This window comes from Anastrepha ludens, chromosome 4 (genome assembly GCF_028408465.1).
Source record: "Anastrepha ludens isolate Willacy chromosome 4, idAnaLude1.1, whole genome shotgun sequence".
NCBI lineage: Eukaryota > Metazoa > Arthropoda > Insecta > Diptera > Tephritidae > Anastrepha > Anastrepha ludens.
The window spans coordinates 94,314,432-94,341,122 of NC_071500.1; the positions used below are offsets into that span (position 1 = coordinate 94,314,432).

A 26,691-nucleotide genomic window follows, 5' to 3' on the forward strand; every position below is an offset into this window, starting at 1 on the left:
TCCTTTAAAATGCGCCGCATTGTGGTTTCACTGATGGTAAAATGCTGAGCGTGACGACGATACGGCACTTTTGGATCCTGGGCAACGCTCTTCCTCACTGCTTCAACAGGTTCATTGGATCGTCTTGGTCGTTGATGAACGGCATGTTGACGATCTCTTACTGTCCCGTACTCAAAACAATTCGACACCAAATGACGAGTAGTATTGTTAGACGGTGCCTGTTTTCCGCGATAATTTTTGCGATATGCGCGTTGAGTTAGGACGATAGAACGACTATTTTCGATCCATGGTTGAAATTGTACTGAGTTGACGTATCGAAAACATGTACATATGTTGAAATCGATCGGTTGGTAAATGACAAAGTTATTCAGCGTTTGCATAACGGCATAAAAGATGGCGCACCCTGTAGTATCATAGCTTAAGTAATAAGATGATGAAAAAAACAAAATTTAAGGCAGCTACAAGACAGCTAGCGTCACTTCCAGAAAAACTGAACTCTGCACTTTTTTGACACTTAATAACAAGACAATTTGCTAGACTCTAGTTAATTTCTTATACTATAATTTCGTAGATTCTACTCATACACACACAGCGTTCTCATTAACATGCCAGCTGTGTAGGCCGAGCTGAAGCTACGAATAGGCACTGTTGCCCACAAATTTCGGCTGTGAGTGCTAAGATATTTTAACTACTCAACATAGCTTACTTAGGGAAATCTATAGAAACAGTACTTAACTAACTTCTTACAGAAATCGAGAAGTCAATTTACAATAAGGAATAGAGACTGGTAGCTTTCCTTGATATCGAGATCAGAAAAATAGTCAGTAGAGGAACACCTTAAGGCGGAATGGAGAGGGGAATCCTTTGAGTGCTGGCAATAAACTTCTTGCTAAAGAGCCTAGAGGAGAGGGGACAACACGTCGTAGCATATGCGGATGATGTTGCAATGGTAGTAAGAGGGAAATTTCCCAATACACTTAGAGAAGTCGTGCAAGATTTACTAAACATGGTTGAAAACTGGTCAAAAGCAAATGGGCTAAGCGTCAACCCCAATAAAACTGAACTCATCCTATTTACCAGGAAACACAAAATTCCAAATATAACTCCTCCGACTCTAGATGGAACGGCACTGTCATTTAGTGATGAGGCCCGCTACTTAGACCGAAAGCTAACATGGAAGGCAAATGTCGAAGATAGAGTAAAAAGGGCGACAATAGCACTATACTCTTGTAAACAGCTAATAGGACTAAGTTGGGGTCTCTCCCCATCTATCGTATACTGGCTTTACACGGTAATTGTCAGACCAATCCTAACATACGGCATATTAGTATGGTGACCAGCTTTAGATAAATTGTACATCAAAAGAACCATGGCACACGTACAAAGAATGGCCAGTCTTTGCATCTGCGGGGCCCTCAGAACCACACCCACAGATGCACTAAATATTATGCTTAACATTTTACCAATAGAGCAGTACGGTAAGCAAACAGCTGCCAAAGCAACTCTCAGACTAAGAGAAATCGGCCTACTCAGAACGTGCCAAAGAGGGCACTTCTCAATTTTAGAACAATTCCCCTGCATTCCCAGCACAAGGGATTTCTGTAGGATCAAGGACATCAATTTCGATAAATCCTTTGTCACAGTATTTCCTTCCAAAGAGGAATGGGATAACGGGCTCATTGTCAAGATAAATGACTTAAACATCTACACAGATGGCTCAAAACTGGACAACCAAGTAGGTGGAGGGGTCTACTCCGACAAACTCGGAGTATGCCAATCATTTCGCCTGCCTGATCATTGCAGTGTATTTCAGGCGGAAGTCACTGCCTTAAAAGAGGGACTTAAAGAAATAAAAACGAGAGTATTATCCTCAAATGAAGTCTTCATTTACTCGGACAGTCAAGCAGCAGAAAAAGCGCTTGAATCAAAAACGCACTCGTCAAAAACAGTTCTAGCATGTTTTAAACTACTAAATGACGTATCTAAGTGCTACAAGGTGCACCTTATCTGGGTGCCAGGCCACAGGAATATTGCAGGAAACTGCAAGGCGGATAAACTTGCACGAACCGGTACAACGCTCGATCTCGAACCGGATAAGGCGCTGATACCCATGCCCATAGCCACTTGTAAATTACTTATGGACAGGGAAACCATCAAAAAGGTAAATACAAGCAGGCAAGACCTCACAACATGCGAACTAAGCAGACAGACATGGCCGAACTGGAACAGAGGTCGATCGAAGATCTTGCTAAAATTTAACAGAGAAGCTATAAGAAAAATGAAAGACGTATTAACTGGTCCTTGTTTAATAGGCAGCTACGCTAGAAGGTTAGGACTCCCGTACTTCGATTTCTGTAGAAGCTGTCTTAATACAGAGGAAGAGGAAACAGTCAGACACCTTCTATGTGAGTGTGAAAGCTTAACTATGAGGAGGCTCCGCACACTTGAACGGCATCTTTAAATGGTGTAGCGGACACAGCGCATCTAAAACTAACGAAGCTTTGCTCGTTTATTAAAGCTACCCGATGGTTTGAAAAGGAACCCTATCCTTACCCTATGGATAAGTTGCAGTGGTATCACGTTGTACCTACGAAAGGTCTAAGTGTGTCATTGCGACAGCCACCCTACCTACCTACCTAGCTTACTTCACCGAAGCATTTGCTTAGTATTTGTTACAACTCGAATATGAATTTCATAAATTTTTATTTATTAATTAATCAGAATTGATTATAATTTAGCTTCGGTTGAATATCAATATAATTTATGTGGTGGCTTGGCTAATCAAGTGAATGCGGTCAAAATTTAATATTAAGAAAATACAAATGAAGATTCGTAAACACAAGCAAGCAAGACGGAAAACATGTGAACATAAATATTTGAATGTACAAACAATATATTGAAATTGCAATTAGAGCAGCACTTTTCTTAGTGAAATGCCAAGTGCCTGTTATTTATTTAATCTTTGTTGAAGGCACTTTCAATATCAACATTCAAATAGCTGCAGCACCAAAGTAAATCTTACATAATTATTCATATTCGGCCATGTAAATATAATTGCAAATATTGTGCCTGTACCAACAATAAAGTAGTACTTCCAATCATAGCTTGCAACTCGTTTGTGTGTATGATTATTTGTGCGGCAGTTTGCTTGCTTGTTTTCTGAATACGAGCAAAATTTACAATGCTTCAAATCACCTCCTCTGCCTACATTTCGATATATTTTGTTAATGCATTGCTCTCGCATTTGCGCCATATGACTGCTGTGTTCATAGTTCAATGGCTATTTGCCACAATTATCAAACTGTGACTTCGACTTGCCTTCAATTTACTGCTTTCCAAAGATTTGTTGACGCACAAATTGCTCAGGTGTTGTCTGGCTTTAGGCACTTCAACAGATCTAATAAAAACTTAAGCGTCACACAAACACACCGCACACACCTAGAAGAAAGTTAAATATGGAGAAGCAACTGAATTGTAGCTGCCAATCCTACTGGTCAATTATTAGTTTAGGTAGATTTGTGTGGAATAGATATCGGTTGAAAATTAAGAGAAAATGTGAATCTTAGTAATCGGAGTTGAGTTATGTTAGAACCATTGTACAGATCCATAAGTAAATGGTTGTCAAAAAAATGCCCATAGCTGAGATCACCTGATTCAGAAATTTTCTTTTATGTAACATAAAATAAAAAACATACCATAAAAAATGATTAAATTTCATAGGCGTAAAAATTCACATATTTTACGTGTGGGGTTAGTGATGCGGATTATGAACGAAGACTGTGCTGCGGATCCGTTAACCGCTCTATGCTGCTAATGAAGCTCAACAGATTCTCAATATCAAGTTTATGCTGCTAATGAAGTTCATCAGATTCTCAATATCAAGGCCAGATATATCAACAGTAGTAGCAAAGAAGTAAGAGCCAAGATGCCTAAATCTTAGACGCGTGAGAGCAGGGCAGCTAAGGAGAAAAAACTGAGATGAATCCACCCCATCCCCCATACACCCGGCACAAAAAGATTCAAGTCTTACAGCGTGCACACCTCGCACATAGTCTCGTGTGAGAAAACCCACGAAGTTCGAGAGCTGAGATTTGATGACAAACTCAGAAATTCGCTCGAGCGCCCCCGATTCACACATGGCCGGATTTTGCGACTTTACAAGTTTGTGTACTTGCCCAGAGCTCGCTGAGTTAGCGCGAAACCTATCTTTTCAGAGACCGCAGCGGACCGCAGGTAGTCAAGGGGTTCGCAATTCTCTCTCTTCGCATGGAAATCACCTCACATATCCCTTGCCTGGCCTGCTCATTCGCCTCACAGTTTCCGCAATGTCGCTGTGACCAGGAACCCATATGAGGCTTATGTCAAAGAATTCGGATACAATCGAAGGTGGGGTCAGACATTCTCTGACCAGTTTCGAGGGCCCTAATTGCTGCTTGGCTGTCGGAGTAAATGTTTACTTTCTTGACTGTTAGTACGCATGTGAGGAGCCAATCAGCTGCTTCTTTGGTTGTGGCTACCTCTGCCTGGAACACACTGCAGTGGTCCGGTAACCTGAATTTGAGTCTGATGCGCAGCTCCTCGCAAAATACACCCCACCAACCTTTCCTTCCAACTTCAATCCAAGTTCACCAGGCCCTGCCTCCACGTATTGTTTTGAAGTGAGCCACCCAAAAGTTTTTGTTGCAGATTTGCTATTTCGGTTCTTTTTCTATTTCTACATTCATATCTCTAAAGTTAATAATTAAAGTTTTTTGTCATCTTTTTTTCAAAACCCCTTAACTTTCGCTGGAGTTTATCAATTTGGAAAATTCAACTGGTTATCGGTTTGAAATTGAGTAATGCTGAAATCAGTGCTCTGCCTTGCCGAACACTCCTACTCACCTGCTCCTGGAAAAATACGTTTCGTCTGTCACTCTGTCGTTAAGTATTTTGTAGCCCGAGATTTTGTGATTACTGCCGCGAGAATATTAAGACTAAATCGAGGTGGGTTCCCATTGCAAACTCGACAAATGCGCGCGAGGAATTTCACAACGAATATGGAAGTCAATCAGCCTTTCGAGGATCTTCAGCAAGAAGGTATGAAATTGACTCTCACAACTCTCCACAACCTGGATATATAGTATACCCCTGGGTATATAACTCTCTTAAATAGGAGCAAGCCAACGGCAAAATACCTCTGCAGATGTCTGCAACTGAGGGGTTTGAAGAGACCAGGTGGCGTGAAGGCCTTTAAAGAGTCAAATTCTCAAGCTAGGCTTCGCTTATTTAGCAAGCACACCTGATGTTGCTCGAATCTGAATTCATCGGAAAATGAGCGTGGAGAAGTAAATCTAGTGACTTTTCTCGATTCGACCCTCATCGATTGTTCTAGAGAAAAAGTCTGAGCCTCGCGAACTTATGGCGACCTTCCATGTTTGCGCATAATTTTCATCATAAGCCCCCGTTTAGGCTTTTCTTTTTAAGAAGCGGTCATGGTGGACAAGAGCTCTCAAAAGCACTTTTGCAAGCTCAGGCGAATACCTCCCCTGTCTCATCGACCAATCACTCTGAGAGATCTTATGTATTCCATGGTGCTTCCAGGAAGAAATCCTGCAGACTTCTGTAGTATAAATCCTAGTCTGCGCTGACCAGGTTTCTATACGAGGTTATTTGAAGCTGGGTTTTCATTGAGAAAGAATTGCATATACCTAAAATGAACAAAAAGAAAGTGGGGTCCTAACCTCTGTTGCAGATAATTACATCTTCGTTAAGATTAAAAAAAAGTGGCTGACTTTCATCTTGATTGGTCCGATAACCACTTAAGCGATTTTGGCCGAGTTTATCAAAGTGCTCCAAAGTCGTTTCTTTCGCGTGCTAACCGGCGCCTGTTGGACACACCAAGTGAAGTCCTTCTCTATCACATCTTTTCAACGCAGAGGATGCCTTCCTCTTTCTCTGCTACCATCAACTGGTACCGCATCGAATACTTTCAGAGTCGGAGTATTTGTATACCTTCGAACGATATGATCCAGTCAATGAAGCCGCTAGTTTTCAGCTCTTACACTAATATCCTAACTTCAGTAATAGGTCGGGTGGGAATTGGCGTCGGTGTCTTGGTGTGCCACTTAGGCCGACATCGGTCATGAATTTACGGCAGTGCTTTTCGAGCTCGCAGTCACAATGTCTTCATTGCTGAAATTAGGCACTCTTTGTTTTTCCGAATAAAGGGTGTTTTTTTAGAGGTTAGGTTTTCAAGTTGGCACTACTTTTTTCGTAGATGGTCTTTTTGACAGCTGTCACTTGATTTATGCTCAGTTTGGTTTGCCATTTCATAATGAATAGACTTACACCTGAACAACGTTTGCAAATCGTGCAAATTTGGGCCCAAAACGAGATGGCCACCGATCCCGATTTTCACAAGAAAATTTTGTTCAGCGATGAAGCTCACTTTTGGTTGAATGGGTATGTCAATAAGCAAAATTGTCGCATTTGGAGTGAACATAATCCACAAGCCATTGCTGAGACGCCGTTACATCCTCAAAAAGTCACTGTTTGGTGTGCTCTATGGGCAGAGGGAATCATTGGTCCATATTTCTTTAAAAATGAAGCTGGCCATAATGTTACAGTCAATGGAGAGCGCTATAGAGCCATGATTAATGACTTTTTCGTGCCTGAATTGGACGATGTTGATGTGGACGACCTTTGGTTCCAACAAGACGGCGCTACATGCCATACAGCCAACGCAACAATCGATTTATTGAAGGAAACTTTTGGTGAGCGCATTATCTCGCGCCGTGGACCTGTGGCGTGGCCTCCAAGATCGTGCGATATAACACCGCTGGACTATTTCTTGTGGGGCTATGTGAAGTCGCTTGTCTACGCAGATAAGCCCGAGACGATTGACGTCTTGGAAGAGAATATTCGGCGCGTTATTGCTGACATACAGCCCCAACTGCTGCAAAAAGTGGTCGAAAATTGGGCCTCTCGGCTGGAATTTATTCGAGCCAGCCGCGGCGGCCACTTGCCCGAAATCATTTTTAAAATATAATGGCAAACCCTTATCTTTATAATAAAGCTAAATTCTTGGCCATAACATTAAATGATATACGTTTTATTTCATCTTGAAACCCTAACCTCTAAGAAAAACACCCTTTACTTATTTTTATAGAAAAAATTATTTAAAAAGTAAAATGGTTACAAATTTAATATTCAAAATATTGTCCATCGCTTACTACTACTTTTTCCCATCTTTCTGGCAATTCACGGATTCCCTTTGTGAAAAATTCGGTCGGTTTTGCCGCAATCCACGAATCGATCCATTTTTTGACTTCATCGTAATTACGGAAGTGCTGGTCAGCCAGGCCATGTTGCATCGATCGGAAGAGATAGTAATCGGATGGCGCAAGGTCTGGACTATACGGCGGGTGGGGTAGGACATCCCATTTGAGCGTTTCTAAGTATGTTTTGACCACTTGTGCAACATGTGGCCGAACATTGTCATGTTGCAAAATAACTTTGTCGTGTCTATCGGCGTATTGCGGCCGTTTTTCTCGCAGTGCTCGGCTCAAACGCATCAATTGTCGTCGGTAGACATCCCCCGTAATCGTTTCATTCGGTTTCAGTAGCTCATAATACACAACACCCAGCTGGTCCCACCAGATACACAGCATAACCTTCAGGCCATGAATATTCTGCGCCGACGTCGATGTTGAAGCATGGCCAGGGTATCCATACGTTGCCCGACGTTTTGGATTGTCGTAATGGACCCACTTTTCATCGCCAGTCACAATTCGATGCAAAAAACCCTTTCTTTTGTGCCGTTGAAGCAGTTGTTCGCATGCCATAAAACGGCGTTCAACGTCTCTTGGCTTCAATTCATACGGCACCCAATGGCCTACCTTTCGGATCATTCCCATGGCTTTTAAACGTTTGGAAATGGTTGATTGATCAACTCCCAAAGTTTTTGCAACCTCTTCTTGCGCTTGAGCCGGATCTTGATCGAGCAATTCCTCCAATTCGGTATCCATGAACTTTGGCGGCGCACCCTCGCGTTCTTCGTCTTCCAAGCCAAAATCACCACTTTTAAAGCGTGCAAACCACTTCTGGCACGTTCGCTCAGATAGAGCATGCTCACCATAAACTTCCACCAAGATACGATGACTTTCGGCTGCTTTTTTCTTCATATTAAAATAATGAAGAAGAATTCCCCGCAAAAACACATTATTTGGCACGAAATTCGACATTTTCAAGTGTGGTAAAAATATTGTTGTTTACGCTTCAAATAAAAAACTTATACTGACGTTTGTGCCTTACGACAGTAGCTCTCCAATGAATGTTTGGAAATGTGGATCGATGGAATAATAATCAAGTTACGCCATCTGTTGTAAAACCGCACGAACTTATAAATAGACCTATTATGATATGCCTTGGGGATTTTGGTTAAAACAAATTCCATATAAGTTCATAAAAATTCATTATGGAGCTTTAAAACTCCTTTAAGGTCTATGTGACAGCGGAACTTTTTGTTTGACCAGCGATCCCATAACTTCGACGACGCGGTATCGGTTGCCCTAACGCACCGTCCTAAGTTAGGTTCATTAGATTCATAATAATAATAATTATTACTAGGACAAAAATGGCGGTGGATTTTGGAAACATAAGTGCTTAATGAATGTAGTATTGGAGGGAGAAAATTATAGCTAAAAACCGTAGCATAAATAGTAGCAGAAAATACCAATAAAAGTAGTGGCAAAAAGTGTTGCATGGAAGTGCTTCAGATTTTATATCTCTAACTCTTTCAATGCAGTTTAAACTACATAATTTCAATACTCGTGCTTCCTCTCTTTTCTTCGATTACGAGGGGCGTTGTTTGGAAACTTCATGACCTCTTCGATAGCTTCTCAGCAGCAGTAACTCGAGCTGCTATTGCGCGCCTTAACTTTTTTATTGAAAAATTAGCCACTCAAGCGAACTTTCTTATTTCCACAACTTTTTCTTGCTACTTAAATTGAGTTCTCTGCTCCTACAACGCAATATGCCTTCACTTTGCAAGGGTGAAGTAGTCATCAATATCAGTTTTTTCATCTGCTTTTTTGTTTTTTAACCACAGTTAATTAAGTTCAGCTGCTGACAAGTTAGTAGTTGTACACGTACAATTTTATTTCTATTTATTTGTTTGTATGTATGTACATATATTTACACTAGTTTGGCTGATTTATAAGCAAAAAAATTAAGAAGCAAACTTTTCCAAACTACTGTATTTTTTTCGTTTTTGCTGGAACCAACAATGGCGTGGGTGCGCGCGTATACACTCAAAGTGTCGGCAACTAATCATGTTGTTGTTATAGTTTTGGTGGTATATAGTGAAGCTTGCAGACTGCAAATTGTTGTTGTTTTTGCTGTGTTGAAGTGAGTTGTTCCCTTCATTGTTGTGTGTGTTTTTTTTGTATTGTCAGACTTGTTATTGCTCACTTTCGTTACTTACAAAATTTTCATCTTGTTGATTTTGTTGTTTCTGTTACTTCTATTGATATTCCTGTTGTTGTATATATTCCCAAACAAAAGCCAAGTCATTGGCTAAGTTGTCTAAAGAAAAAAAGCAAACGGAAAAAATAAGCAAAGCACAACTCTCAACTACAAAGACATAATGAAGGCGAAAACCGACGAAGTACACAAAGCAGGCAGCGCAAGAAGATGATGAAGCAGCTTATCAGTTGGCGCTGAAGTATAAAAGGAATGTAAAAAATAAATAAAGAAAAAACTTTGACTCAAATCGGAAAGTTTTGAATTTTTGAAATCTTCGAAAAATAATGTAAACGGAAAGTCAAAAACAGCAGAGCTGCAGAAAAATAAAATAAAACAATGTAGAAAAAAAAAAGAAAAAAAAAAAATTAGTGACTTCGAAAAGTAATAAAAATTTCTAGATTACAACAACGCTTTTTTTGTCCAACAATTTCGCGCATCCAAACTCAAAGCTTGTTGTGTCTTTGCTTTGTTGAGTTTTCATTTATATTTTTATAAAATCTTTGCGTTTGGTCTGCCTCACACTGCTAAACCCTTTTGTTTTTTAGTAAAATTTCGTCTCACGCGCACACCAACATTGGACAGCTTCGCTGACTTCACTGGCTTTGCTGATTTGCTTGGTTGTTTGTGCAATACATTTTTTTGTTTTTTGCTTTTTATGTATTATTTTGTTATTTCTGGCTACTTTTCCTATTCTCTTTCATGCTTGGCTTTCTAGACTATCATTGCCACCGCCACTGGCATTTGCTTGTTGTCTGATTTTATTTTTATTCTTGTGCTGTTTTTGTAGTTGCGGTGTTTTTTTTACTAATATTGACTCAAAAGTGCCTGTAGGCACGTGCCAAAAGCTATCAGCCAAGCGCAACAGATCGATTGAGTAGCGTAGCCAAGACACTTTTGGGTTAGAATTGATCCAAGGTACAGTGTATTGCTTTTCTAGGATGGGTAGGTAAAAAGAAAAGTTAGGATGAGGGTTGTGGGTTAACGAAAAAACAAAAATGACAAAATGTGTTAAAAAACGAATATAGCAACAGTTATAAAATAGTAGTAGTAAAGATGTATAAGTCTGGGAACCCTATTAAGAAATATTTAAGTACAAAAGTATTTTTTAATATATTTCCTTTGAAATCGATATTGTAACTCAACTTACATATTTAATACAATTTAATTTCCATACAGCTGGCAACCCTATTAAGAAATATTTCAGTGCAAAAGTATTTTTTAATATATGTATTTCCGTTGGCATTCATATTGTATTGTAACTCAATTTACATACATAATACAAATTAGTTATCATATAGCTGGCAACCCTATTATAAAATATTTTGGTACAAAAGTATTTTTTTATATATCTTCAAATTTCTCCCTTTGCCATTCACATTGTAACTCAACTTTCATACTTGATTCAATTTAATTTCCATACAGCTGGCAACCCTATTAAGAAATATTTCAGTGCAAAAGTATTTTTTAATATATGTATTTCCGTTGGCATTCATATTGTATTGTAACTCAATTTACATACATAATACAAATTAGTTATCATATAGCTGGCAACCCTATTATAAAATATTTTGGTACAAAAGTATTTTTTTATATATCTTCAATTTTCTCCCTTTGCCATTCACATTGTAACTTAACTTACATATTTGATTCAATTTAATTTCCATACAGATGGCAACCCTATTAAGAAATATTTCAGTGCAAAAGTATTTTTTAATATATGTATTTCCGTTGGCATTCATATTGTATTGTAACTCAATTTACATACATAATACAATTTAGTTTTCATATAGCTGGCAACACTATTATGAAATATTTTAGTAATATACATGAAATACTTTTTAATATATTTCTTTTTTTCCCTTGGCATTCATATTGTAGCTCAACACATATATTATTTGACACAATTTAGTTTCCATCTATATGGCAACCCTTGCATTTTTAGTCCAAACTTTACAAGCACACTCCCCACACTATGCTAGAGTATAAATTACTTCGCTATGCTAGAATTCGACATCCCGTTTTGGTTGCAGTACAGAAGAAGAGTTCATATACCCGCAACTACCAGTACCTACAGTTGAATATTTTTTTATATAAATCCTTATAAAAATGAACAAAATTTTAAAAGGCTGTGTCTGCAAGCCAAACAAAATTATTGAGTCCTCTTCCTTCACCGTCTTTTTCGGAAAACTTGCCCTGTCTTGCCGCAGCCTAATCATATCTGAAAATGCAGCACTGGTTTGCTTAGCGCTAAATTTACCTTGACCACCTTCGACCGCCGTAGCCGAATGGGTTTGTGCGTGACTACCATTCGGAATTCACAGAGAGAACATAGGTTCGAGTCTCGGTGAAACACCAAAATTAAGAAAAAGTTTTTCTAAGAGTGTCGCCCCTCGGCAGGTAATGGCAAACCTCCAAATACATTTCTGCCATGGAAAAGCTCCTCCTCCTCACCCAAAAAGGGTGTACGCACCTATATATGTAGCTATATATATATATATATAGCTATAAGATTTATATATGATAAACATTGGCCTTCTCTCTATTTGTTATCTGTTTGAGACCTACACACTGCTCACAAATCGATAGTACCTATCTCAATATTTTTCTGGTCAATGAACAGTCTGGTATTCTCCACAACAACATATTCCTTGTAGCTAGTTTTCCAAATATGACTTAATTTTTCTTATAGACTTGGTAAAAAAAGTATAGCTTGTAGCTAGTTTTCCAAATATGACTTAATTTTTCTTATAGACTTGGTAAAAAAAAGTATAGCTCAGGGACTTATTGACAAGTGCTGATAATTTTTTCTTTACCGTTTAATTTTGAAAATTTTAGTTTTTATGAAAACATAGTTTATTTTCCTATAAAATCCATCCTAATTGAAGATTCAAATCAAATGTTCAATAAAAGCTAACATGTTTTCATCAGAGTCACAACTGTATCATCATAAAATTAGAATTTTTTATCGATTAATTTTCATAATTTTTTCGCGAGATTAAAGTTCATTTTCTTATTAAAAACTGTATAAAACCTTGAGCAAATTTCAAGAAATTCATGAAATTCAGAAAAAATTCTACAAATTTTTAATAAAATTTAACATTTTTTAATCAGAATTTTTTATCGTGCGAATAAGGTAATTTTCTCATAAGAACTAAAATTTTTTTTTATGAATTTACCAGAATTTTACGAGAAACTGCGGACTTGCAATTTTATAGTCCATTCAATTCTAATGCAACAAAATGTAAGTTTAAAACAGCTCAAAATTCTCATTGACTTTTGAGAACTTTTTTTCTGAAGGGTCTTGGGGGTTTTCTTTCATATAAAAACAAAATTTCGATCATTCGTTATATGGAGCAAATACACAAGGCCGCCAGAAAAAAATTTCATAAATCTATGCGATTTTTGAGCCATTTCAAACTTGCACTTTATTATATCAAAATTTAATAAACGACGTACCTGACATTTTTCTAAAAATTCTGGTTAAAAAGTTTGAAATTTTAATGAAAATTTGTAGACTTTTGTTTTGAATGTTCACAAAGTCGGCAGCTTGGTTTTATATGGCTTTTGTAGAAGAAGGAAGTATATTCTTTATAGCAAGCTTGAGAGGGTTATTGATACTATTAACTGGGATGAAGTATGGGGCACGACATATACACCTTTTATTGGGTATTTGGTCGATCTTCTCTTTTTGTTTGTGGTGCACATCTTAATATTTTCTCATAAATGGAGGCACCTACCGTTTCAAGCCGACTCCGAACGGCGAATGGGTTTTTTATGAGGAGCTCTTTCGTGGCAGCAATACACTCGGAGGTTTACTAGTGCGCGCCAAGTAGCGATCGCTTTTAGAAAAACTCTTTTTTCATTTGGTACTGCATGCACGGAAATTCGTACCTGTGCACTTCCGAATGGTTGAAGTCACCAAATGAACTTCATTTATTATCTCTCTTACATGAAATTGAATTTACCATTATTTGAAAGTGAACTTCATTTTTTACTGTACATCTTTGAAATAACCTGCCATGTAAATTGAGATTTCCCAAATGGACCCATCACTTAAAAATGAACTAAATTAAATGTATGCCTTCCCTCGTCTTTCTTATGTCATAATTAAGTTGTAGTGCATTTTCTTAAGTTGGAAGTAAATTAAAGTATTATTATTATTAAGAGAGGATTTAGTACTGCCAACTGAAAAATCTACTGTGCCACTTTCATGGATTCAAAGCCCAACATTTTGAAATAAATTTTAATATTTCATTCATATTTTTATATTTATTCGTAAAGTTTTATTTCCTACTCTGAAAAGATATGCTTACCCAGGTGTTCGTGTCGCGAATGCATCATCCCTAGTATAAGTTTTATCTTTCTCAGAACCTGAAAATTCCATTGACGTATATTCCCAGGTTAATAGAATGACTACTCAATCCACAATACCCGGTTGGAATTTCTGTAATGATTCTAAAATTATTCTTATTTAATTCCTGAATAAGAGAACGGCAGTTACCCTTTCCTAGGCCAAGAACTGGCTCTGGGTCTATAAATGTGGAGGTCACCCCTTTTCTGGCTTAAATTAACCTCTCATCACCTCTTATGACCTATGCAATGCCGATGTAGTCCTAGACTTAGGATGAAAATCAAATATTAGTTTGCAGAAAAAGAAATCCATTATTTTCTCGATGGCTGCAGTGATCGATATCTCGTAAAGTATCGATCGAAAACTTAAAGTTTGTGCTCGCTGTCAAGGCAACATTTCACAGTAAAATAATTTTTTTTGCTATTTTTTGAGTATTTCATTCAAATGTGAGTTCCAGGGTGTTAACAATGGAAGTCATCAATGATAAGTTTCTGTACATTTTACAGTTTTTCCTTTGATATAGGCGAAAATGCAAGTCACGCCGCTGAAATTGTGAATGGTGGTTTGGGTGTTTATGGTGCCGATACTACAATAACTAATTACGCGTAATATTGACTTCGTTGATTCCGTTCAGGCAAGGAAGAATAAAGAAAATGTCGATAAAATCACAGAATAGAAGTTGACCGGCTGTTGGTAGCATCGGCTGAGTGGTAGCATCGCCGAGGAGCTAAATATCGACCAGTTTTTTAAACCATTTGCACAAAATGTTGTTTTTTAGTTACTGTCAGCCTGCATGTATTTAAGGACTGACGAAAGATGAACGAAATGTAATGCAAAGGTAGCGATTGCCGCCCTTCTAGTGTTACTTCGGTGGGGATGGCCTACTGTCTGGGTCACTAAAATATTGAATACGTATTTCGAAAGCACTCCGAGTAGATTGAGCTGAGAGTGCTGATGTAGACCAAGTGGTTGACGATTCGTCAGTCTGGGTGTGGTCCCTAGTATTTCTTAGTAATTATCTTTATACTTTTTTTATTTTTCTCTACATTCTCATAAAAGTAATTTTCTTCTGCCTAACTGTTAGTCAGCTCTAGTTTCTGTTTATTTTTATTTATTTAGAACTGGCGCGTACACCCTTTTTGGGTATTTGGTCGAGCTCCTCGTCCTATTTGTGGTGTGCGTTTTGATGTTGTTCCACAAATGGAGGGACCTACAGTTTCAAGCCGACTCCGAACGGCAAACATTTTTATGAGGAGCTTTTTCATGGTAGAAATGCACTCGGAGGTTTGCCATTGCCTGCCGAGGGGCGACCGCTATTAGAAAAATGTTTTTATTAATTTTGTTTTCACCGAGATTCGAAGCAACGACCTCTCTGTGAATTCCGAATGGTAATCACGCACCAACCCATTCAGCTACGGCGGCCGCCCGTCCGGTTTATTTATTTTAAGAAAATTTCAGCACTCGTTCACTCACCCACTTTTACGCTCGTCTCCCGCGTGCTTCCTCGTACTTTCTTTTTGCTCCACTCATTCAATTCCATTGTCACAGTTACAGTTAGTCAACTCCTTTCCAGTACCATCATTTTTGGTTTCATCTTTTCACCATTATTCGCTTTATTATTATTATGATCTTGCCTTCTTTGTCAGTAGTAGTAGCCTCTTGTTCCATTTGTGCCTTTTGTCAAGCGACTTACAACTTTGTGACGTTTATTGTTGACTTGGTTTTAGTTTTCGTTGACTTGAGTTTTATTTATCCTTTTTTAATAAACAAAAAATTGGCTTTGTTCTTGACTAAGAACTCATGCAGTTGGTGGCCGCGTTTCTTTTTTTATTGTTCAATTGTTTGTTTGACTATGGTACTTTTTTGTGGCGTCTCCATTGCAGTACAAATAATGCTAATAGAATAGCAGCAAAAGTTGAAGTATTTTTTGAGAACAAAAGTTTTCAGTGTAGAGAAGAAGAAGATATTTAAGAGGAAACCTCACCATTATACATATGCACTATACTTGCTTGGCCTCGATATGAAGTGGCTTGCGCAACACTCATTCGACTGCCATGGTGGGGTTCATAAATGTCATCACTTAAAAGCGACTGCCCAACAGGGTCAACTAAAAGCCAAATTGTTTGCTTAACCATTTCAAAATTTTATTATTGGTAAGTATTTTGCATTGATTATTCCAATCTTTAATCTATTCTATTATCATTCCTTTTTGTAAGCAAGCAAAGCCGCGTGCACTTGCTTGTTTTAATATATTTTATAGCTATTATCGGTAGTATTACCACGGGCCGTTTTTTTGCTTTCCCGTTTGCTCACTTCAAGCAAGCAGGCCTCAAGTAAACACACATTTCAAACGCTTCCGCGTTCTCCTCGCCCAGTTCGACTTACAAGCTTGGCTTGAATTTTTTCTCCTCAGCGACAAAAACTGCAATGACTTGCAACCGCTTGACAACACGCAAAATTTCCGCAATTTTTCGAGAAAAAAACACCGCAGTTGAACAGCCAAGCGCAGACGAAAAGAAGAAAGCTGGGATGCTCACTCAACTGACTCAGTAAACAGCTAGCAACGAACAAAGCAGCAGCCTTCAAATGCAGATACCACCGAGTTAGCTGCTGTGTAGTAGAATCAGGCACACACACGCCATACTGTTGCAAGTGGTATTTAGTAGGCCAAAAGCAAATAAAGTTATCTAGTGTGGGTGTGCAAGTCTCAAGCACTTAGCTGCAGTGTTACATTACATCACTTGCAAGTATGTGCTGCCTATCTATCGCAGTAAGTTTGTGCAACCTTTTTTCTACTGCAACTACTTTACACCCAACATGCCCCCCCCTACTATCCCTCCTCGCTTTCGCCGTCTGCTAAGTCTTTTGTTCGTTACTGTGCTTTTGTGGTGCTGATATTCATCGGCAGTTAAGTTGCTACTAAGTTTTTGGTGCGCATTCACCAAGCTTATGCTATGCTAGGTGGGCGTATGCGCAAATTCAATGTTTGTCTGGACTAAAAAGCAACAAAAAAACAGGCAAGTGGAAATGGAATTTGCATTTGCAACACATGAACACATGCAAACAACAATAATAACAGTGCAGGAGCAGGCATACAATTGAGTGAGCAGCAAGCAATTCAAATTGAGCAGAAACCAAGAAGGAAACAGATTAGAGTGGCAACAATAGCAAACACAGCCAACAACAAGGCGCACAAAAATGATAACAAAACATTGAGTGCGACATAGAGTAACATTTGCCATAGGGGCGAGAGACAAGCAGAGTTGTTGAGCAACTTTGGACAGTGTGTATGTAGGATTATGCAGATTATGCGAAGAAAAAAGTGGTGAAAAGATATTACCGAAAAGGGGTTTATGAGCGAGCGCAGCGAGCAAAATATGTCTAGGAAATGCAAGGAAATACAGTCGCAAAGTTGCATTTTGAGAGATACTGCTGAAGCGGAAGTGCCAGAAGTTGGTCGAGTGGCGAGTGGTGGATGAAGAAATCGACATTCTTAAGCATGCAAATCCGGCAGGAAGTCGGCAAAGTGTGGCTTTGAAAGGCGTTGTTCATTATTCCTGCCAAAGATTTTAATCGCAAGCGAAGTGTTGCGGCGCCAATAAAGAGGAAGAACTGAAGAGGACGAAAGAAGCAAATGAGGAGGAGGGGGAAGAACAAAGGAGTGGAACTGGTAGCAGAAGCTGAAGAGGAGAAGGGGGGGGGGAAGAAGAAAGTAGTAGAAATGGTAGCAGAAGCTGAAGACGAGGAAAAAGCGTTGCTGCGCATATTTCTACCCTCTCCTTGTATCACAACCATCGCGCTGCTTTGCTTATTATCAGATTTAGAAGTGTTTTCTCTTGACTTTTCTTACTGAAATCGTATGCCAGATGTTTTGTTGAGTTCGTGGGCTTATTGTGGCTTTCTGGCGGTACACAAATAAACAAATACACCGTAAAATGAAAAACACGCTTGCTTTTACACATAGATAGCCTTTATATTTGGTTAGTAAATTCTGATCTTATGATCTTATATACGGCTGCTGGAATATGCAATATACAATATAAAATACTTGTTTGCGTAAATTAGGACTCGCAATACGGCCGTCATAGCTGAGTGGGTTGGTGCGTGACCAACATTCGGAATTCGGAGAGATCTTAGGTTAGAATCTCCGTGAAACTCCAACGAATGAAGAAAACGTTTTTTCTAATAGCGGCCACCCTTCGGCAGGCAATGGCAAAACTTCGAGTGTATTTCTGCCATTGAATAGTTCCTCATAAAAACCATTTGCCATTCGGAGTCGACGTAAGACTGTAGGCCACTTCATTTGTGGAACAACACCAAGACGCACGCCACAAATAGGAGGAGGAGCTCGGCCGAATACCCAAAAAGTGACTACTGTCAAACAAAATTATCAGTATTCATTGAATTTTCATCACGTAAAGACTTACTCCTCAACAACGTTTACAAATCGTACAATTCTATTACGAAAATCGAAACTCTGTGAAAAGTGTTTTGGGACCCAAATTTTGTTCAGCGATGAGGCGCATTTTCGACTTGAAGGCGTCAATAAGCAAAATTGCCATATTTGGGCTGAAGGGCACCTCGAAGTCATTCAAGAACAGCCATTACATCTATTTAATACAACCGTTTGGTGTGGCCTACGGGCTGCAGGAGTCATCGAGCCATATTCCTTCAAAGACGGGACTGGCACCAATGCCACATTGAGTGGCGAACGCTATTGCGCCATGACTTTTTGATGCCGGAGATTGAATCTCTTGATTTCTACAAAATTTGGTTCACGGCGCAACAAGACGGCGCTACTTGTCATGCAGTTCATGAAACAATGGATTTATTGGGTCGTGGTTTCGGTGAGCAATTTATCCCTTGCCTCGGACCACCGATCGTGGATTGATCCCCAAGCTCGTGCAATGTCACTCATTTGGACTTTTATTTGTGTGGGGATATGTAAATTCTAAATGCTTTGTTGATCAAACAGCTTCGATTGAGGCATTGCAAGCCAACATTACTAAAGTTATTCACGAGATACCGACCGAAGTCCTCCAGTGAGATTTCAAAAATTGGTGTTTACTGATGGCTGCATTACGACGCAGTTGTGGCCAACATTTGAAAGGGTTTGTCTTTAAGAAATAAATGCATTGAATGGTTCTATGCAAAAATAATAAAAATTGTGCAATAAATTTGAATTTTCGTTGTTTTATTTTCATTTCAAATCCGATACCTTTTAATTGATCACCCTTTATGGTATATATAATTGGCGCTTACGCTTAATTAGGAGTTGGGCCGAGCTCCTCTTCTTATTTGACGTTGTTAAACAAACAACGGTTTTTAGCCGACTCTAAAAAATAAAAATCCTCAACATATTTCACTTAATTTTAGGATATAAGTTACATCTTAATATAAAATATGACAATTTTTAATAAAAATATTGTATATTAATAAAAATCTTATTAATTTTTTGTGTTTTTTCATTACAGGTAAGCGCAACAATTTAATATTCGGCAGCAAATGTTTGACAATCTTTAAACGTTCGTGTAAGTATGGGAGTTTTTTTTATTTCCTTTTTTCCGATAAAGTATTTAGTAGAATAATAATCAGAAAATTAGTGTATATTTCAAATTCATGTCTTTGGGGCTCTTGTTTGTCCTGAGAAATTAAAGTTTGATTCATTTATTTAATGAAAAAAATGTAGTTGAAACTAAAATTTTAAGAAACTTTCTCCCGAACTGAGCTAAATAAAGTTCTAAAAGCAGTTCGCTCCTCTGTGAAGCTCACGTGATTGTGGTAAAGAACTTTTTCGTTTGAAATTTTTAAGCAGCGACTTGAGTGATGCCGCCATGGCCGAATTTGTCGGTGTGTGACTACCATTCGGAAGTACGTAGGTTCAAGTCGCCGGACAAGAAGCATCAAATAACATAAAAAGTGTTTTCTAATAGCCCTTCGTTAGACGGTGGTAAGCCTTCGAGTGCATTTCTGCCATGAAAAAGCTCCTCATAAAAAATATCTGCTGTTCGGAGTCGGCATAAGACTGTCCCCCCATTTGTGGAACAACAACAAGACGCACACCACAAATAGGAGGAGGCGGAGCTTGGCGTTGTCGTCAAGTTGTCTGAGAATAGACTGTTTTTTTGTAGGCTTGAGAAAAATTATAAGTAAACTGCAAAAATTTGGAAAAAAATTTATAATTTTGAAATTTATGCAAAGTTGATATTTTTGGTATTCTTTTTAACATTTTCAGATAAAAAAGATTTACGAAAAAACGTCCCCAAAAAACATAAAATTTTTTTTGTTAAGGCCCTCGCCTCATTTGAGATGGTGTTTTCTGGGTGTTTCCTTAAAAGCGTGTAAAAGGGAAAGAAAAACAAATTTTTTATTTTCGTGTTGAGTATTTTATTTTTTGTTCCATTGTTAAAAAATTTAAATAATAATAACTTTCTTTTGGTTATACGAGGTTCGTTCAGAAAGTTGTCAGCCTCCAAAAAATGGCCTTCACATGGACAATGGTCACAGATACAGGCGGTGCTACAATAAATAAAATTTAAATGACGGAAAATTAATGTCATTATTGTGTGAACTATAATAATTTGGGGGGAAAATTGTACTATTTTTTTCGAATCTTTAAGGTAAAAAAATGTGGTCAAAAAACAGTCTTAAACATTTTTGAGGAATTCGTGTTTCTTTGGTAAATCGTGAAAAACATCCCCCGGAGAATTTTTTCTTGTTTTTGTTATTAAGCCTGGGGCACTGCTCCAACCTAAATTCCATCAATGTTCTCCGTCACATCAACAGCTCTGGCTGGCTGTAGACATCTGCCCGTTGGAGGTCTTATAATGGCAGCAAAACGGCGATTTAGGGCTACTAGGATTTAGTCCTCAATAGTAGCTGCGACTTAGCTCATAATATTTAGGATTACATCAAATTGGTTCTTGTTTTTCCTTATTCACTCCTCTCGGCAGCATAGGGCCTCGACAAGACTCAGCCTTGCGTTGGTTTCGTTAATCTGTTTTGATTTCTGTGAGGGTAGGTGATTAGCCTACCGCTACAGATTACATCAAATTACTTATACGAAAACTTCATCTCTGAAATAAGAGAACACCTAAAGCGTCTATTCCACCTTAATGTGCCTTGACACGAATGTGACCAATTTCAAAACTCAGTGGGCATACCCTAACTGCACGCGCGCTGGGTATAATTGTCTGGGTATTAGGCGCTTGCTAAGTCTAAAGGAAATCAGTTTTACTTCTATCAAGATATCTAAAAATCTACCCGTCATAGTTTACATTTTCTTCATTTCCATTTCGTTTAACTGCTTTTGCTGTTCGGCACTCCTCCCCCATCACCTTTCAAATGCCTGCAAATACCCTAGTTGCCCTTTTTCCTTTGCCAAGCATTTATTTCTTACCTCGTTTCGAACTTGCTAGAAGATTTAAATTTTTAATGAAATCCCTTTTGTGTTGTATGGCTAAATCAAAATGCAATAATGAAATATTTGGTAGCACTAAAAACACAAAGCGGCAACAGGGAAACTAGCAAACGAGCAGAAATTCATGCAAGCATGTACATACATATGTATGTATGTGTATGTGCTTGTATGCGCTCGTGTGTGCTTGTATGTATATACTTGTACTTCATTTCACTACCTACACTTTTGTCGCTTTGTTTGGCTTTTTACCTCTCGTGCATTTTCTGTAATGCTTTAGCTTGCTTGCCTACTCGGCTGCCTGCCTGCTATAAATCTTTTATTTTGTGAGAATTACTTTCAAATTTTTGGTGCAGATAAGATATTTCGTTACGTTGCATTGTTGATTGCCTGCTTTTGGGCGCCAACACACACTTACTTACTTAGGTGTTGTGCACGTCAATCAGTTTTACGTATTTTTTTATAAACAATTGCATGCCATTGCGCAGTGATTTATGGAGCAAATACTGTTAAAATTTATTTTGTTGTAGATAATTAATTACTGTAAAGATTGTAAGAAATTCGTTTGCGTAATCTGTTCAAGGAAATGTAATAGTTAAAAGCTAATTGGAAAATAATCTGATTATATGAATTTATGAGAATTTGTGAGAATTAGTAAAGGTCTGTAATAGTAACTTAGAATTTGTGAAAATAATTAATGATGAGAGGAGGGTTTTATATTTGGAATAAGGAATTTTTCTATAAAAAACTGTGAGCTCCTCACAAGCAATGGGCAAGCAAAAGTAGCTTTTAGAAAACAAAGAGAAAAGTAAAATTGCAAAGGGTAAGTTTTCATTCGATAGAACTCTTTCTGCTGTATAAAACTATGCTAATTTTATTTTTGAGTTATTTAATTTTTTGTTAGTTTTTAGGCTTAGAAATGGAATAGCCAGAAGGCAAAAATCAATATTTTGCTTTTTGTGCCGAATCGCCACAGGAGATGAGAAGTGGTGCCTATACATCAAATTGAAGATAGGAGGTACGAAAAAGCCGAGAGTCAAGCCGGATCTTCATCGAAAAAAGATGATGATATGTGTTTGGTGGGCGTCTGAGGGCATGGTGCACTGGGAAATGCTCGAAAAGAATTCCACAGTCAACAAGGGGCTCTTTATTGCCCAGATACATTGCGTGAATGAGGCTATTCGACTGAAAAGACCTGATCGACCTTACTCCTTCTCTATTTCTTATACTAGGGGTGCCTTTTATATTTCGGGATTTGGCAACCCTGATGTTGCAATCTGGCAACTGACAGCTGTATCGCAAAGTTTGACATTTTTTGGCTTTTGCGAACTCAGAACGTTTTGAAATACCAGCGCTATTTGTGTTGTTTACAGTAACTTAAAAGACTCATCTCGGTCCAAAAATGGAATTAAATCGTAAACATTTTCATGCGATTATTTTTTACAACTTTCGACGTGGATTATCTCAGCAACATTGCATGGATGAACTTAATTCATATTTTGGCGATGAAGCTCCATCAAGGACCAGCGTTTATCGATGGTATGGTGAATTCAATCGTGGTCGTAGTTCACTCCAAGACGAATTTCGTGAAGGTCGTCCAAAATCAGTTGTTGTTCCGAAAACCATTGATGCTGTGCGCGAACTGATATTGCAAGATTGTCATATGACCTATCGTGAGATTGAGACAATCTTAGGCATTACTGGGACCAGCATACATTCAATATTGCATAAACATTTGACTGTCAAAAAAATTTGTTCGCGTTGGATCCCACACAATTTGTCAATCGCTCAAAAAAAGGCTCGTGTCGATTGGTAGAAGCAAATGCTCAAAAAATACAATCGCGGGGCTTCGAAACACGTCTATGACATCGTGACAGGTGATGAATCATGGATTTACGCGTATGAGCCCGAAAGTAAACAGCAGTCGACTGTATGGGTTTTTCAAGATGAGCCAAATCCAACAAAAGTTGTTCGCGCACGAAGCACTTTCAAGCAAATGGTCGCCTGTTTTTGCGGAAAAACTGGACATGTCGCAACCGTACCACTAGAACAACGCAGAACAGTAAATTCTGAGTGGTACACAACCATTTGTTTGCCAGTTGTCTTCCAAGAAATTAGAAAAACCAATCGCCAAAGACGGATCACTCTTCACCAGGACAATGCGAGCTCTCACACATCGGCTCAAACAACTGCATTTTTGAGCACCCAAAACATCAAATTAATGGGTCATCCGCCATGTAGTCCTGACTTGGCACCGAATGACTTCTTTTTATTCCCGTACGTAAAAAACAAACTGAGAGGTCAACGTTTTTCGACACCTGAAGAAGCGGTTGCGGCATTCAGAATGCATGTTTTGGAGGTACCTCATTCAGAGTGGCAAAAGTGCTTCGACAATTGGTTCAAATGCATGCAAAAGTGTATAGATCTTCATGGAGAATATTTTGATAAACAACAACGTGATTTTCGATGATTAAAATTTGTTTTTGTTCTATACTCCCGAAATATAAAAGGCATCCCTCGTACAGTAGTGGATATTTGTATTTTTGTATTTGCGAGTTTGTAATATAGTAGGAGGAGTTGGTGATCTTTGTCAATGTTTTTGACTGAAATCGTTGTAAAATTTCGATATTGGAGTTTGCTGCAGTGCCCCAAAGTTGAATTCATATGTCCACACGGGTTTTAGAACTGCTGAGGATAAAAGCAATTTGATTTCGACAAGAACTTGGGAATGACGATTTAAAATCCAGTGAAGAAGGTCTCTCATTTCGATACCAAGTGCGTTTCTTTTTGAGAATATATGTGCTTTCCACGTTAATTTTCTGTATAGATGCATTTCTAGATATTTGGTTTCATTGCTTTGTGATATTTTCATATCGTTGAGTTTGACAGGTGGGCAAGTGTCTCGATTAAGAGTGAATGATACTTGTACTGATATAGTTTCATTGGACTTTACTCTCCATTTTTGAGGCATAGGTTAATTTTGACGAGTCTTTTTTTGAAGTTTAGAAGAAGCTGCTTGCGGCAAAGTGTCACTTGCTGGTAAAGCTGTATTATCTGCAAATGTGCTTGGAGTAACTTCCTTGAGTTTCGGGTAAGTCATATGTGTTGAGTAGGCATAATATTGGCCCCAGGACCATTTTAATTTGAGGCACTTTCCGTTGAGCAAGAAAATATCCAGTTACTATAATGTTCAGATTTTTCGAGACAGATTTGACTTCAAATTTTGAGAAGTTACATGTGGGTGGGTTCATTTGATAGGTTTGTGTTAGTAGAGAATTTACGTCTTCCAGGGTACCGGGTGAAGTGGCTATTGAGTGTGGGGTAAATACTCTTTTTAAGTGCCGGGCAAATGTCGCTGCTCTTTCGAAGTCGCTTTTAGCCCATTCATTATTTTCCATTCTAAGGGCAGGTATCTTGTTGTAAGCAGCATTTTAAATGTTCAACAGCTTCAGCAATATCAAATATTTAATATAAATAAACAATTTTCTTTATCGATAATCTCTAAAAATATTAATTGCCGTCTAGGCATCTAGAATTTTGAAAAAAAAAATCTACCTCGAACATAAAAATCACCCTGGCTTCGCATCAACTATTTAAGAAAACAATTTTGAAGTACTCCATTTACTGAAAAACAAAAACAAAAAAAAAGTCACTTGGGGATGCTAAGTTAATGATGTGTTTCTTTTTAATTGTACCACAAAGTTGGTTAAATTGTGTTGAAGTAGCTTCAAGTAGGGCAACTAAGTACTCCACACGAGCTATGCAAGTATGTGCGTGTATATGTGTGTCTCCGTATGTACCTGTGAAATATTTAGCAAGCAAACATTTGTGCTTAACAACAAAGCTGTCTGTATATGTATTGTGCTTAGAGCCAACCACATACACACACACACACACACACACACTCGCAAACTAGAAACTCAATACTTACACGAAGGTAAATTGTAAAGAAACAAATGAAATAAAAATAAAGACAGAAGTAGTAGTAAATGAATAGCAAATAGAAATATGGCAATGGACCGACGTGGACGGGGCCTAGAGAAATGGCCTAGAACTAAGTGCACTCTCTTTATAAATATATACAGGGTGAGTAGGAATTAAAGCAAAAAAGATCGTGTCCATCAGGGGCAGAGAGGATTTTTGAAGTAATTTTTGTGTGTCTTCATACTGGTGCAGTTGCGTGGGAGAAATGTGAAAATACGAATAGGAACTCAGGAAGAAGGAGAAAGTATACAAATAACAAGTGACGTTCCACAAACCGATTTTGTCCAAAATCACGGAGAGTGAATTACCGGTACGAAATGGGCGCAATTTTTATATTCTCTCAACATGTGGGCATCCCATGATCCTCAAGTAAGCTTTGAATGTAGTCGGTCTATAACGTGCAGGCCAAGTGTGAGCACAAAACTAGGTCCCTCATCAATCTAGACAGCTCTTTCAAACTCAATTTTCCTGTACTGCAGCGAAGTACTGGAGGCTGTGCAACGAACAGCGGCGCTCAGAGTTGCCTCAGCTTAGCGCACTGTCTCTGGCGCTGCAAACTCTGTGATCAGTGGGGAGATACCCGTCGACTTCATGGTCCGGGAACGAACGGATGCGTGTGACTTCAAGAAGAAACATGTCATCACTAGCGTCGCGGAACGGAGATGCCAAACCATGCTGCGGTGGCAAATCTGATGGGATACTGAATCGAGTGGCAGATGGACGGCGAGATGTATTCCATAAATTCATAAATGGGTTCAAACGAACTATGGGGAATTGAACTACTTCTTAACTCAGTTCCTCTCGGGACACGGATACTTCCGGAGATACCTATACCGCGTGGGCAAGGTAAGCGATCCCAAGTGCATACACTGTGGAGCGCCGAGCGATGACGCTGAAGACACGTTTTTTAGTTAGTCTAGGTGGCTCGCGGACAGAGATGCTCTGAAGAAACAGATTGGCGACATTGCGGCGAGCAAAATAATCAGCAAAATGCTTGACGGGAGGACAGTTGGAAGGCAATAAACAAATACATCGAGAACGTTTTACATGAAAAAATAGATAGATCTCGACACTGTGCCACAAAGCGAAGCCTCACAGATAGGGAAATAAGAAGACGAGCCTGTAGCACGTAGAGTGGCTGAATAGAATTGGTTCTTTGAGGTTCCCGTCTTCGCTCTCCCAGAAAGTACTCCCGGCAAGAGTGTCTCCCCAGAAGGAGAGGAGGGATTATTTTGGTGATCACACCACTCGATGTAGTAGGTGACGGTGTAAGTAGGTAGGCACTTCACCCACCAAAAAAAACAAAAAAAAAAAAAGTGGTTGGCGGTTTCACTGGGCGCTGTCGTACGGAAATACTACGGAAATGTATGTGGTTCCCTTTTAATGACTACCACAGTAGCTGCACGGTAGCTCTGGCCGGAAAGCGACATCGCTG

The 26,691-nt window shown here is 38.7% G+C and overlaps 1 protein-coding gene across 4 annotated transcripts in view; it reads left to right on the top strand.

Moving 5' to 3' along the window:
- The window catches only part of LOC128860236 (Ig-like and fibronectin type-III domain-containing protein 2), a 187,396-nt gene that overhangs the window by 36,703 nt on the left and 124,002 nt on the right, over window positions 1–26,691 (top strand). For 3 of the 4 annotated variants that reach the window (XM_054097621.1, XM_054097618.1, XM_054097620.1), the window contains exon 1: window positions 19,330–19,386. The exons of the other annotated variant lie outside the window; for it this stretch is intronic. The gene's annotated coding sequence lies outside the window, so the exon portion shown is untranslated. Of the gene's footprint in view, window positions 1–19,329; window positions 19,387–26,691 lie in introns of those variants that run through there. 4 annotated transcript variants of the gene reach the window in all.